Raw genomic sequence first — 12,956 nt, 5'->3', positions numbered from 1 at the left:
TTGTTGATCAAGTTTATCACAACCAAATTAATTTATTGGCAACACATTTTCTCATCTTATGATTGTAATACAATTAAAAAATGTTATCAAACATTCTGAATCTTCAAGGTAACAGAATCATTAGAGCATCAAGGAAAATGTCTGGAAGTATTTGTTCTGGTTCATTACATTCTAAGTCCAAATCTTGCCGAGGTAAACTTTGCCATTCATCCTTTGGGAGTCCATTAATAAAATATAGTACTGATGTCAATAGTATCAAGTGATCACTTCTTGTAAAAAAAAAAAAATTGCTGCCCTTGTGCTTAAATCAGACACTATTCTGGATCTTTGATTGAATTTATATTTTCTACCCACATCAATGTTAACTGATATTGTTAACACATATAAATTAGGATACATTAAAAAGCTAATTAGAAATAATATTGATCAATGACTATTACTATTTTCAACTATTTTACCAACTATGGGTAGATGGTGGGGACAACACTATACAGGTTTTGCTCTTATCTTGACCTTATAAATGAAGCATAGTTGTTTACAAGTCTTCGTGCATAATAACTATCTAAATCCAAGCTATGTTACTACAGCTATTGTAGAGTACTTCAGTGGAAGTCTTTCTGTTTTATTCTTCTTTGTTCCAGTTTGTCTGACTGATACAAAAGGACAGTTACCCTCTTCATGGTTGAATGATTAACAGTAAGAAGAGCAACAACGTGTAATAAAATTATGCCACCCATGCAGACGTGGGAAAGTAGATATAAAATAGTAAAAGAAAATACATCTGTGTGATCAAGTTAACATGTGACTTACTAGTTGGAAGGTCATGGGTTTTTGTCTCATTTCCGTTGCTTTCATTGTTGCATTTAGGGCCAATTTTTCATTCCTTCAATGTATCTACTTGTAAATACCTACCATGAGAAGACCCATCTTTAGTCAAATTTTCTTTTTTTCGTTTTCTTTCTTTCAAGCTGCAGGTTGTGCAACCACATATAAGCTCCTTCATTGATTCACATAGGCATTTTATCAGTGACTCACATAAAGGTCCCTTTCTTCATCATATCATCTTCACCATCATTTATAATTGATTCTGTTTATCACACTAACATGAGATAAGTAAATATTGATTCATCATCATCGTTTAACAGCTACCTTCCATGCTGGCAATGATTAGTATCACAAATGTGTTGATAACTTGTAGAACTATTGTGTATAACTTACCATGGCCACATAAATTCCATTTTATCAAAATTATTGTTGTTGTTGAACATTTGGTAGTTTCAGAGAAATTTCTACTGCAGCACCTGCTACACCTCCATGTTGCTGGGGTGTCTGCAGCATTGTGTATTCTTTTCTGTTGTTGGGAGTGTGCAAACTCTTTCCAGTATTGTATTGCATCACTTTTTTTTTTCTTTTGGGATGTGGTGCAGCCTTTTGTTGTATTTACTGTTTGTATTGTGTGTTGAGTGTGTAATGTGTTGTATTATTATTAAGATTTACCTTTCATCCTTTTGAAGTCAATAAATTAAGTACCAGTGAAACACTGGAGTCAATGTAATCGACTGGTCCCTTCCCACCAAATTTCAGGCCTTTTGCCTTTAGTAGAAAGGATTATTATTAGTAGTATTATTATTATTATTATTATTATATTATTATTATTATTATTAAGCAGTGAGCTGGCAGAATCGTTAGCATGCTGGACGAAATGCTTAGTGGTACTTCACTTGTTACTACGTTCTGAGTTCAAATTCTGCTGAGGTTGACTCTACCTTTCGAGGTCTATAAAATAAGTACCAGTTAAGTACTGGGGTTGATGTAATCAACTTAACCCCCCCTCCCCAATTTCAGGCCTTGTACCTACAGTAAAAAGGATTATTATTAAGGCAGCGAGCTGTCAGAATCATTAGCATGCCAGGCAAAATGCTTAGCAGCATTTCATCTGTCTCTATGTTCTGAGTTTAAATTCCGCTGAGGTTGACTTCGCCCTTCATCCTTTCAGGGTTATAAATTAAGTACCAATGAACTACTGGGGTCGATGTAATCAACTGTCCTCCTCCCCCAATTTCAGGCCTTGTGCCTATAGTAAAAAGAATTATTATTGTTATTATTATTATTATTATTATTATTATTATTATTATTATTATTATTGTTATTATTCCTGAACCCATTGTGAAAACAGCAATTCTTCAAACTTAATCTTTATAAAGAATGAACAAAGATCAGTACAAACACAGCTATTTAATCCTCTTTTACATCAACTTCTTCCTCACTGTGTCACTCTTGACTTGACAAGTCTTGGCATGATTTCCTGATTAACTACTAACAACTATTACATGATCAGAATCATGTTTCTTACTTCTTCTAAATACAAGCTTTAATCACTTTCCAGTAAGCTAGAGCCAGGAATATGTCCTTGGACATCTCCACAAGTGGCATCGTACAGCCAAAAATCTCTTCATTCTTAATTGTCATGTATTCCAAATCTTGTATATTTCTAGTTATATACTTTACACTATTCTGGAGTTTCAATGATTTGGTGGGAAGTGGGTGGGCTGAGATGATTAATTAATTGTTGAAATGTCAGATAAAGAGTTGTGGGTTCATATTTCACTATTGGCAGTGTGCTTGTGTTCTGGTACAGAGAGAGAGAGAGAGAAAGAAAGAAAAGCGGGAAAGTGTGCAATAATGTGGCAAACTTCCAAACTGATTGGAAATGAAGTAGTTTGGTGGTCCTATGAGAAAATCCTATCAATGAATGAATTATATGCTTTATCAGCTTCACTATTATCAGTAGTAAAATCATCACCATCATCATCGTCGTCATTATCATCATCATCAACTGAATTCTCATCATCATCAACTTTTCAACATCATATACATTGTCATTATCATCATCATCATCATCATCAGTGGTAGTAGTGACATCAGTATTGTTGTTGCCATCACTATCATCAGCAGCAGCAACGGCAGTTTCCACCATTACTACCATCCCACTGACTTGTTCACTGCATGATGTCAACTTTTCCGAAATATTTAATGCAATACATTTCTGAGAGGTTTATTACTATTTTCTGATGTGCAGATGCAAGTTGTTTCTTCATAAAAAATTTAGTTTGATTTCAGATCTATTTTCAGTTAATTTTTGTCAGACAATTATGAAATTCCTTCCCATGATATATCATAGCCTGTTTAATATGTAAAAATCTTTTGAGCGTTGAGAATAAAAATCTGACTAAATTCAAATAAATAAATATCAATTATTATTAGTTGTACTAGGGCATCAAGCTGGCACAATTGTTAGAATTTTGGAAAAACTGCCATGCAGCATTTTTTCTACCTATTTTGAGTTCAAATTCTTCTGAGGTTGACTTTGCCTTTCATCTTTTCAGCATCTAAGATCCTTTCTCACACTTCATCCCATGTCTTCTTGGAACCCTTCCACAGGTTCCTTCCACAATTAGAGCCCGGCATTTCTTTATACAGCTGTCCTCATCCATATGCATCACATGACCAAACCAGCACAATCTTTGCTCTTGCACACATTTGATGCCTCTTATACCCAGTTTTCCTCTTAAATCATTTGCTCTCTGTCATGTGTGCACAGACATTTCTCATCCATCTAGCTTCATTTCTTTCAAACCTTTACATGTTCTTTGTAGCCAAAGCCCATGTCACTGCCATGTATGATAGCTATACATGCACATGCATCATACAAGCTGCCTTTCACTCTTAGGGAGAGATCTTTAGTAACTAACAAAGGTAGAAGCTGTCTGAACTTTGCCCAGCCCATTCTTATTCTAGTAACTATACTTTCAGAACCTCCTCCTCCACTGCTAACTTGGTCATCTAGGTAACAAAAGCTATTTACTACTTCTAATGATCCCTCTAAGCATTTGAGGGAGTCTGCATGTCCATTTTTAGTGCTTATTATACCCACACATTTTCCACTCTCAAAGACTATTCTCTCTGTTAACCTTCCTTTGATATTGTGCATCTCTTGTGTGTCCAAAGCTTGCACTGGGTACATTGTACGGAGTTTCTACCAACACTCTTCTTACATATCGGACAGGGCCACCTCCATCAAGGGACTTATGATTTGTCTGTTTTACTCCTTAGTAGGTCTTTGGCTTTTGCTGAATTAACTCTAAGGCCCTTAGATATATATATATATAACGATGATGATGATGATGATGATGATATATATCAGAAAGTTAAATATGAGACCTCTGAAAAATATTGTCAGCTCTGCTTTGACTCTCTCTCTTCACCGGATTTCATTTGTTTTTCAGACTATTGCTTCCTCACTCTTCCCCCATGTTACAGGTTTTTCAAAACCTTTTATCTATCTCTGGTTCTTTAAGTCTACCATCTGTTAAGGTCATTACCAGAATGGTAACCAAAAGCAGTGTCAGACAGAATCCATTCTGCATTGTCTGTCTCCATGCCATGTTTGTCCAGAAGCCAGAAATATAATATGGTTAAAAGATTTGCCAGGAAATGCAATGTTACATGTAAATGGAGAACAGAACTATCATCTCCCAGTGATCATTCTTAGATAGTTACTAAAGACAATGAAAGGTCTTTTGGCATCAGATAAAACCGTTTCAAGGAAATCATTAGGAAATGAAAACACGCTTTTATTCAAACAAAATTCAACTAAAACATGCCTCCTTTTCCAAATTACAATGGCACATTATTATTATTATTATTATTATTATTATTATTATTATCACTATTATCATTATCATTATTATTATTATTATTATTATTATTATCACTATTATCATTATCATTATTATTATTATTATTATTATTATTATTATTATTATTATTATTATTATTATTACTACTACTACTACTACTATTATTATTATCTGCTGCCAAGTAAATATCTTGCCAAATTTAACTGATTTTTCCTTTCTTCTTCACTCAACCCAAGATGGTTCCACAAGTGCCAGTTTTATAAATTGAAGGTCAGTTTCTGTTCTGCAAATGTTAAGTCATTGTATTCCCTTGTAATAAAAGTTCTACAACAATGCACTGTCAGACCACACTTTCCTGTTATTAATGAAGAAGATACGGCTACAAATGTGTTATTATTCAAGATGGTAGAATTAGCAGATCTTTGGGGAAAAAAATACTTCATGACTTTTTGTTTTAGCTCTTTATATTCTGAGTTCATATCCTACCAAGGTCAACTTTGCCTTTCATTTTTCCATGGTCGGTAAAATATAGTACCATATAGTACTTTGGTGTTAGGAAGGGCATCCAGTTGTAGAAACCATGTCAAAACAGACACTGGTGCACCATGCAATCCTTGAGCTCATCAGATCCTGTCAAACTGTCTAGTCGATGCCAGAATGAAATATGAACGTTCAATGACCGAGACCTGTGGAGATATGCTGTGCTTGAGAAGACTTGGCAAGCCAAGTGAGACCGTAACCATGGCCTATGCCAGTGCAGCATAACTGGCTCATTTAAGAGTACCCTGTAGTCATAGGTTGAGTTAAGACCTGTTGAGTTAAGTGAAGTCATTGTCGTGACTGATGCCAGTACCACTTGATTGGCACCCATGCTGGTGGCACATAAACAGCACCATTTGAGCATAGTCAATGCCAATGCTGGCTGGCTGGTCTCATGCCAGTGGCATGTAAAAAGCACCATTCAAGCATGGTCATTGCCAGTGCCACCTTTCTGGCTTCCATGCCAGTGGCATGTAAAAAGCTCCATTCAAGTGTGGTTGATGCCAGTACTGCCTGACTGGCCCTTGTACCGGTGGCACATAAAAAGCACCCACTACACTCTTGGAGTGGTTGGCATTAGGAAAAGCATCCAGCTGTAGAAACTTTTCCAGATCAGATTGGAGCCTGGTGCAGCCTTCTGGCTTGCCAGCCCTCAGTCAAACCGTCCAACGCATGCTGGCATGGAAAATAGATGTTAAATGATGATGATGATGAATGATTGTTGTTATTGTTGTTACGGTGGTTGTGGTTGTTTGATGACATATAAGACACCTTGCTTCCAAATTGTGTCATGTCTCAAAATATCGTCTCAAGTCCTGTGTGTGAAGTTGCTTTAACCCTTCAGAATTCAGATTAATCAATCACCTGTAATGCTTGTTTATCCACATTGATTTGAATTAATCCTGCATTATCCCATAGCTTCATGATTGTCTATGTTTAGAATGACATTGTAGGATAGGTGCAGTAATAGTAGCAACAGTAGCAGTTGCTGCTACTGAGTTGTCTGAGTTCATTCTGTAGAATATTGTATGATAAATCCTGCATCTTTTGTTGCTATTAGAGAATATTGTTATGGAGTGCAATGTGACAGAACATGTGTTTAGAATTTGTGAGACTGTCAGGATAAATATCTATCTATATATATATGTGTGTGTGTGTGTGTGTGTGTGTATGTGTGTATCTATATGTATATATATATGTGTGTATATATATGTATGTATCACGTAGAGAGCATGTGTGATGATACATATATATTACATTGTGTGCTGTGTGATAATCTGATTATGATCCATGGATTTAGGGTGAGTATTATAATGAAATTAGACAAAGTGAATTCAGCAGATTCTTTGTAGAATTTAAAATCTCTGAGTATTTTTAAGGAGTTTGGTTGAGTTCAACTGAGTACTCAGTCACATTTGGAGTTCTCCTTCATATAATCATTATATCTTCATGCATATTTGTTTAACCCATGTCAGCTTTTATCAAGCAGACTTTAAGATCAAAAGCTCCTTAACTGTGACCATTCCATCTTTTATTCAGACATAGTATACCTAAGGCTACATTAATCAGTGTGTCTTTCCTTTTTCAGACAGTAATGTGTAATCTTTTTTTTTTTTTTTTTTTTTTGTAATTTGACTAATTTAAGGGCTCTACTACTCATCTCTTGTCATAAAAGTTGGGAAGTTTTTGTCTGATTGCATCCTTGCTGTTTGTGCTGTTAGGTCTTGTTCTGCTCCACATGCTTCGCCTCTGGTATACTTTAACTTTTGCTGATGGCACCCATCCTCTTCCTTCTGTACATAAATGGCCTCCATGCTGTCACCTTCAACAACTGATTCCTCTCTTTACTTCTGCATGTAGCCAGGATAAACGTGTAACATAGATACTTCATGTCAAACTTACTCTTCTTCCATGTGAGCAAATGTATTCTCTGATGGGACATGACAAGCTTCTTTCTTTCAATAACACTACATGGTTTTGAGTTCAGTTCCAACCTTGGACAAGTGTCTTCTACCAAAGCCCCAAACCATGCAAATTTGGTAAATAGAAACTGAAAGAAGCCCACCATGTGTGTGTGTGTGTATGTTAGTCTCTCCTTATCTTAGCATCACTTGATAGTTGTAAACAAGTGTCACTGTCATCCAAGCAGTGTCATTCATTTCCAATATTTTGTGATGACATGTGTGGCCATGCAGAAAATTGTAGCTTGCTCAGAAATAGGTGAAGGTTGACAATTGGAAGATCATCTGGCCATAAAAAATTCACCTCAATGAGTCCTGTCTGACCTATGCTAGCATGAAAAATTGGACGTTAAAACGATGAGGATGATGATGATGTTGATGAACACTAAGCTAGTCACAACACATGCATGGAAATGCATATCTTGTGTTTCACCCTTTCTGATCTTAAACAACACATGCAACCTTCAATGCTAGTCATTGTTGTGGATAGTGGTGGTGGTATAGCAGATGCTGATAGTTATGTTGTTGTTGCTATCATTGTTGTTGTTGCAGTTGTTGTTGTTAAAATGATTGTTGTTGCTAAACAGTTCAGATCAAACAGAAATAACATCAAAGGCATTCCAGCCATCATTTTATTTATTTTTTCCATTCATAGTATGTCCAAAGGCTGTTCTATCCAGTAGATAAATTTTCCTCACTTTCTAAAAGGTCGTGTGTGACTTCAGAGAAATTTGACTATCATTTTTAGCAGTTCATATGACTTCATAGATGTTTTCTTCATGAAGTGTAAATGCTGGTTTTTCTTCTTGACTTGTAAAGGCTGAAAATGATAATGGTAGCATAAGTGATTTTGTTTATGGTATGTGTGTGTTTGTATCTATATATATATATATATATATACATGTGTATGTGTGTCATTTAGTACATCCATACAGTGTTGTGTTTCAAATCCTATCATTTGTTTTCATTTGAGTTATTTGTTTTTTCCATACCTGATTTTTTTTTTCTTGTATTATATTGTGCATGTAATGTTGCTATGTAAATATATTTGTGTCAGCTATTCAGATCTATTTTTCTAATCAACTTTGTTATTGTATTCATGTGTGCTGACGGCGGCGGCACCGCCACCACCACCACCACTACTACTACTACCACCACCACCACTACCACTCTTACTACTACTAATAACTACTACTGTTACTATTATTACCACCACCAGCAACAACAATGACAGCAACAGTACAATAAGAGTGATTTCTTTTATTAGACACAAGGGTGTCAGTGAAGACGACATTACTGAGATAGGTTACAGTTTGCATGGACAGGGCCCCTGACTTAAACTCAGGTGAGAAGAAGAAGAAAAAAGAGAAAAGTGCAATACAAAGTATACATAGTATACAAGTATATGAATACATGGTTCTCAGGAGGACTTCCAGTTAGAGACAGTCAAGGATCCCTGCAGATCCAAGAGTACCTTGACCATCAAGTGGAAGAACCTTCATTGAATCATTGTTTTTTCAATCTTCTGAATAGTTCCATTCACTCTAGCCATTTGTGGGGCACATGGCTAAATGGTTAGGGAGTTGGACTCATGATCATAAAATTGTTGTTTCGATTCCTGGACCAGGCGATGCATTGTGTTCTTGAGCAAGACACTTCATTTCACATTGCTCCAGTCCACTTAGTTAACTAAAATGGGTAATCCTGCAATAGACTGGTGTCTTGTCCAGGTAGGGAATTTATACGCTATGGAAACCTGTAAACTGGCCCTTGTGAGTCGGCATGACTTGACATGATAACTAACTTTATTCTAGCCATTTTTACCACAGCCACCCACCTTCACTTTCCTCTTCAAGTGTTACTTGAGAAAGTCAATGACGGTTTCATTGAAGAGGAAAATGCCTGTCCTTGATCCTTTCAACTCCATTCACTCACAACCTCTTTTTCCATATCCACATGAGACAGTGGAAAACTACATGTCCAGCTTTATTAACCCTTTCATTACAATATTTCTGTTGAAATGCACTGCCTTTGTTTCATTTAATTTTAAAATTCTAGAGAATTTAGTTAAATAACATTGTTATTATAAAGCATTACATTTGATGGTCATCTGAATGCTATAGGGTTAAGAGGTATTTGGTTGCTATTTCTAATAGTTTAAGTCATGACATGGAGGCTCCTCATTGACATACTAATGTATGCTTAAAATAACATTAAACTGTTTCAGACACATCACAAGCACAAATCTGAGACAGAGAAGAAAATGCCCGGACTTGGCTGTATGATTAAGAAACTTGCTTTTCAGCTACATGGTTTTGGGTTCAGTCCTACTCTGTTGGACCTTGGGCAAGAGTCTTTTACTATAACCCTAGGCTGATCAATAACTTGTGGGTGAATCTTGTTCACAAACTGTAGAAAATAATTGTGTATGTGTCTGTGTGTATGCACACGTGCACATGTGTGTGTGTGTGTATATATATATATATATATATATATATGTATGTATGCATGTGTGTGTGTGTGTATTTATAAGCACAGATGTGGCTGTGTGGTAAGAACCTTGCTTCCCAGCCACTTGGTCCTGGCTTCAGTCCCACTGCTTGGCACTTCTATTGTAGCCCCAAGCTGAACAAAGCCTTGTAAGTGAATTTGGTGGGCAAGAAGACCATTGTGTGTGTATTTGTGTTTGCCTGGCGACTGGTGTTGGTATCTTTATGTCATTGTAACTTAGCAGTTTTTGCAAAAGAGACCAGTACAAAAAAACTGAGGTCAATTTATTCTAAAACCCTTCGAGGCTGTGCTCCAGCATGGCCACAGTCAAAATGACTGAAACAAAATATAAGGATGAGGTAAATGATAAGTCATGAGGATATCCCTGAAAGTATTCATGAGTCTACATAAGTGGACATGAAAGATGAACTCCAAATGAAGAAACTGAAGATGGGGATAGAGTCTTGAGCTTAGTAATTCTTCAACATTGGACAAGTATTTTCCAGACTTAAGAAGTGAGTCACTATTGTTTTAAGCTCTGATCTATGGGACAACAAGATGTCTCTTATGCTAACAAGATGGTCAGATATAGTGTTATCAAAACAATAAGGAACAATCAAATAGACATGGCTGATTATGATTCAGTGTTGATATAATTATGTTATTGATCTATTTTTGTAAGACTGTTGATATGGTATGGCTTTGTGTGTGTGTACTCACTCATACACATGCACACACACACACACACAATTTCCGTCTGTCAAATTCCATTCACAATACAATGGTCAACCTGAATCTATGGTACAAGACATTTGCCTAGACCCAAAGTGATACAAGCCATGGCTACATGATCAATTCCACAACATGATTGCAAAATCCACTTATTAAAACAAATACACACACACAAACATACACAGATATATATACACTCACACATATACACCCTCCACCTACACACTTAGATATATACTGCTGCTACTACTACTACTATTTTAGCCTGAGACTAATAAATGCTTTATGAGTGAATCAGGTAGATGGAAGCTGTTTGAATCTTGTCATTTGTGTGTGTGTGTGTACTTGCATGTGTATATTTCTTTGTTTTCTGGACTTGCTATATATATATATATATATATATATATATATATATATATATATATAGGGAAAGTTTACGAAAATAAACAAAAGACGAAGACAGGTGGTGTACAAAGCAAACAGATGTATTAGTATAGCGCTCAGGAATAGAAAAAGTCTTTTACGTTTCGAGCCTACGCTCTTCTACAGAAAGGTACACAGAAAAAACATGGAGAGAAAAAAATGTGTGTAGTGGCTATGCATACTGATTGTAAGCAAAGTCATCATTCATATGAAAACTGTGACATTTGTCTGAAATTTTCCATGAAAACATGTGTGACCATTGAGCTGTTCCTATTTGAAGAACTAGAGGAAATATTATTTTGCTCGAAAACAGGTGACAGTTGGCCATAAAGCATCTACCTCACCAAATTTTATCTGATTCATGCAAGCATGGGAAATTAGATATTAAAAACAAATATATACATGTAAAGGTATACTGTAGTGTAGTGTGATGTGTATTATGAAGGGTGTCCAGCTATAGAAACCATACCATAGCAGGCAGTGAAACACAATGCAGTCCTTGGGCCCATCAGATCTTGTCAAACTCTTGGATTACACTGAATAGCTGACAAATAATACCACATATAGTCTGTCTGAGATTTGTTGCAATGTTCTTTTTATGTGATGTAAAAATGAGCTCATTTTCTTCTCAGTCCAGATTTCACTCAGAAATCTCTAGTGTATTTCCTATAAGTGACCTATAAGATCTGCGTTTCATGAAGGGCTGTGAATTTTCTTTCATTCAAGGAGGGAGGCTGCTTCCTCTTTGTAGAATATGAGTTCTTCAGCAAAGAATTTCTCCTCTTCACAAAAGATTTATTCCTCCTGCTCTTTATACTGCTTTATTTTTTTTTTGGGGGGGGGGGCAAGAGGAAAGGATCATTTGTTGTTTTACCAAAGAAGTCAGCTTATCCTCTTCAATCTCTGACTAATCCTCATCCTCATAAGTGGATGATGCTTCCTGTTACTTGTTGTTGATACTGGTGTTGGGGACTCTCTTTGTCTTCACCAGTTGTGTTTAGGCAAGGCGATTATTAGGTCTCATGGTTCTCTCCTGGCAATAAGGATAGGTCAATGTTATTTACTAACTTACAAGTTGTGTCTGATTTCACTTTAGGACATGTAACCTCCATGACTTGTTCTTGTTGCTTTTATACTTTTAAGTTTCTGTGCAGAAATCCCTTAAATATCTTTTATTACTGCATGTAGCAACTAGACTGTAAAACTTGGATGCAGAATGTTATCTTCTTTACCACTCCCTCTACAAGACACAGTCCTGGTACTGTTTTATGGTCTAGTTATGTCATGAAATCCATGATGTCACCTGGCAACTTATCACTATATCACCAAAAGTTATGTATTCACTGACCATATGCCCATGTTGTACTACAAAGGTAACTGCCATCATCACTAATGTCCTCTGTGATGACCCTTGTGTTTCTCAGTACTCTGGGACCAGCTTGTAGGCAGGATGCCATCTACAATTTGAGCTTGTACTTTCATTGTGTTCGATTTTAAAGATAACACATAATACTACATGTCCTCCTTCCCCTAATAAAGAATTTTTCACTTAAAATATCTCCCTGGGCTAATTCTAGGTCTTCCTTAGATGGAATGAAGAAAGCCTCTGTGGCCTTAGCAAAGCACAAATAAGTTACCTTCCTCCTCTTGTGGATTGCAGATTCATATTTCATTTGAAATAGATTGTTGTGGAGTTACTGTTGACAATATTTCCAGTCATATTTAAACGTGATGCTAAAACATGAGTGTTTTCTTTTTGTTTGTTCTTCTGATTATGAAATGTTTATTTCGCATGTTTTCAATTTTTGGTTGCGGGGTGGTTTCATAGTGTAAAATATTTGTAACCATTTTTGTCTCTATGGATAACATGAAGGCAAAGTAAATTTTGGCTAAAACTATAACCATAAACCTTACTTTTTCATTTGTCAAGCCCTTTGAAGGAAGACCCCAAACCTTAGGAAGCTATCTGTACACAAGAATTTTTTGATGAAAAATAAAACTCTATTTCATCTAGGAGAATCCTTTGTTTTGAAGAATGACTTGTAAACATTGTCTACCTTGTCAGAAGTGAATTATAATAATAATAATAATAATAATAATAATAATAGTA

General features: G+C 35.9%; 1 protein-coding gene across 7 annotated transcripts in view; it reads left to right on the top strand.

The window, feature by feature from the left end:
- LOC115230820 overlaps positions 1 to 12,956 on the top strand; it is a 329,692-nt gene that overhangs the window by 284,406 nt on the left and 32,330 nt on the right. For 2 of the 7 annotated variants that reach the window (XM_036499570.1, XM_036499567.1), the window contains one exon: positions 4,937 to 4,970. The exons of the other annotated variants lie outside the window; for them this stretch is intronic. The gene's annotated coding sequence lies outside the window, so the exon portion shown is untranslated. The remainder of the gene's footprint in view (positions 1 to 4,936; positions 4,971 to 12,956) is intronic. 7 annotated transcript variants of the gene reach the window in all.

This window comes from Octopus sinensis, linkage group LG2 (assembly GCF_006345805.1).
Source record: "Octopus sinensis linkage group LG2, ASM634580v1, whole genome shotgun sequence".
Classification (NCBI taxonomy): Eukaryota; Metazoa; Mollusca; class Cephalopoda; order Octopoda; family Octopodidae; genus Octopus; species Octopus sinensis.
The sequence above is the reverse complement of the archived record's forward strand: the minus strand, read 5'-3'. Positions and strand labels throughout refer to the sequence as shown.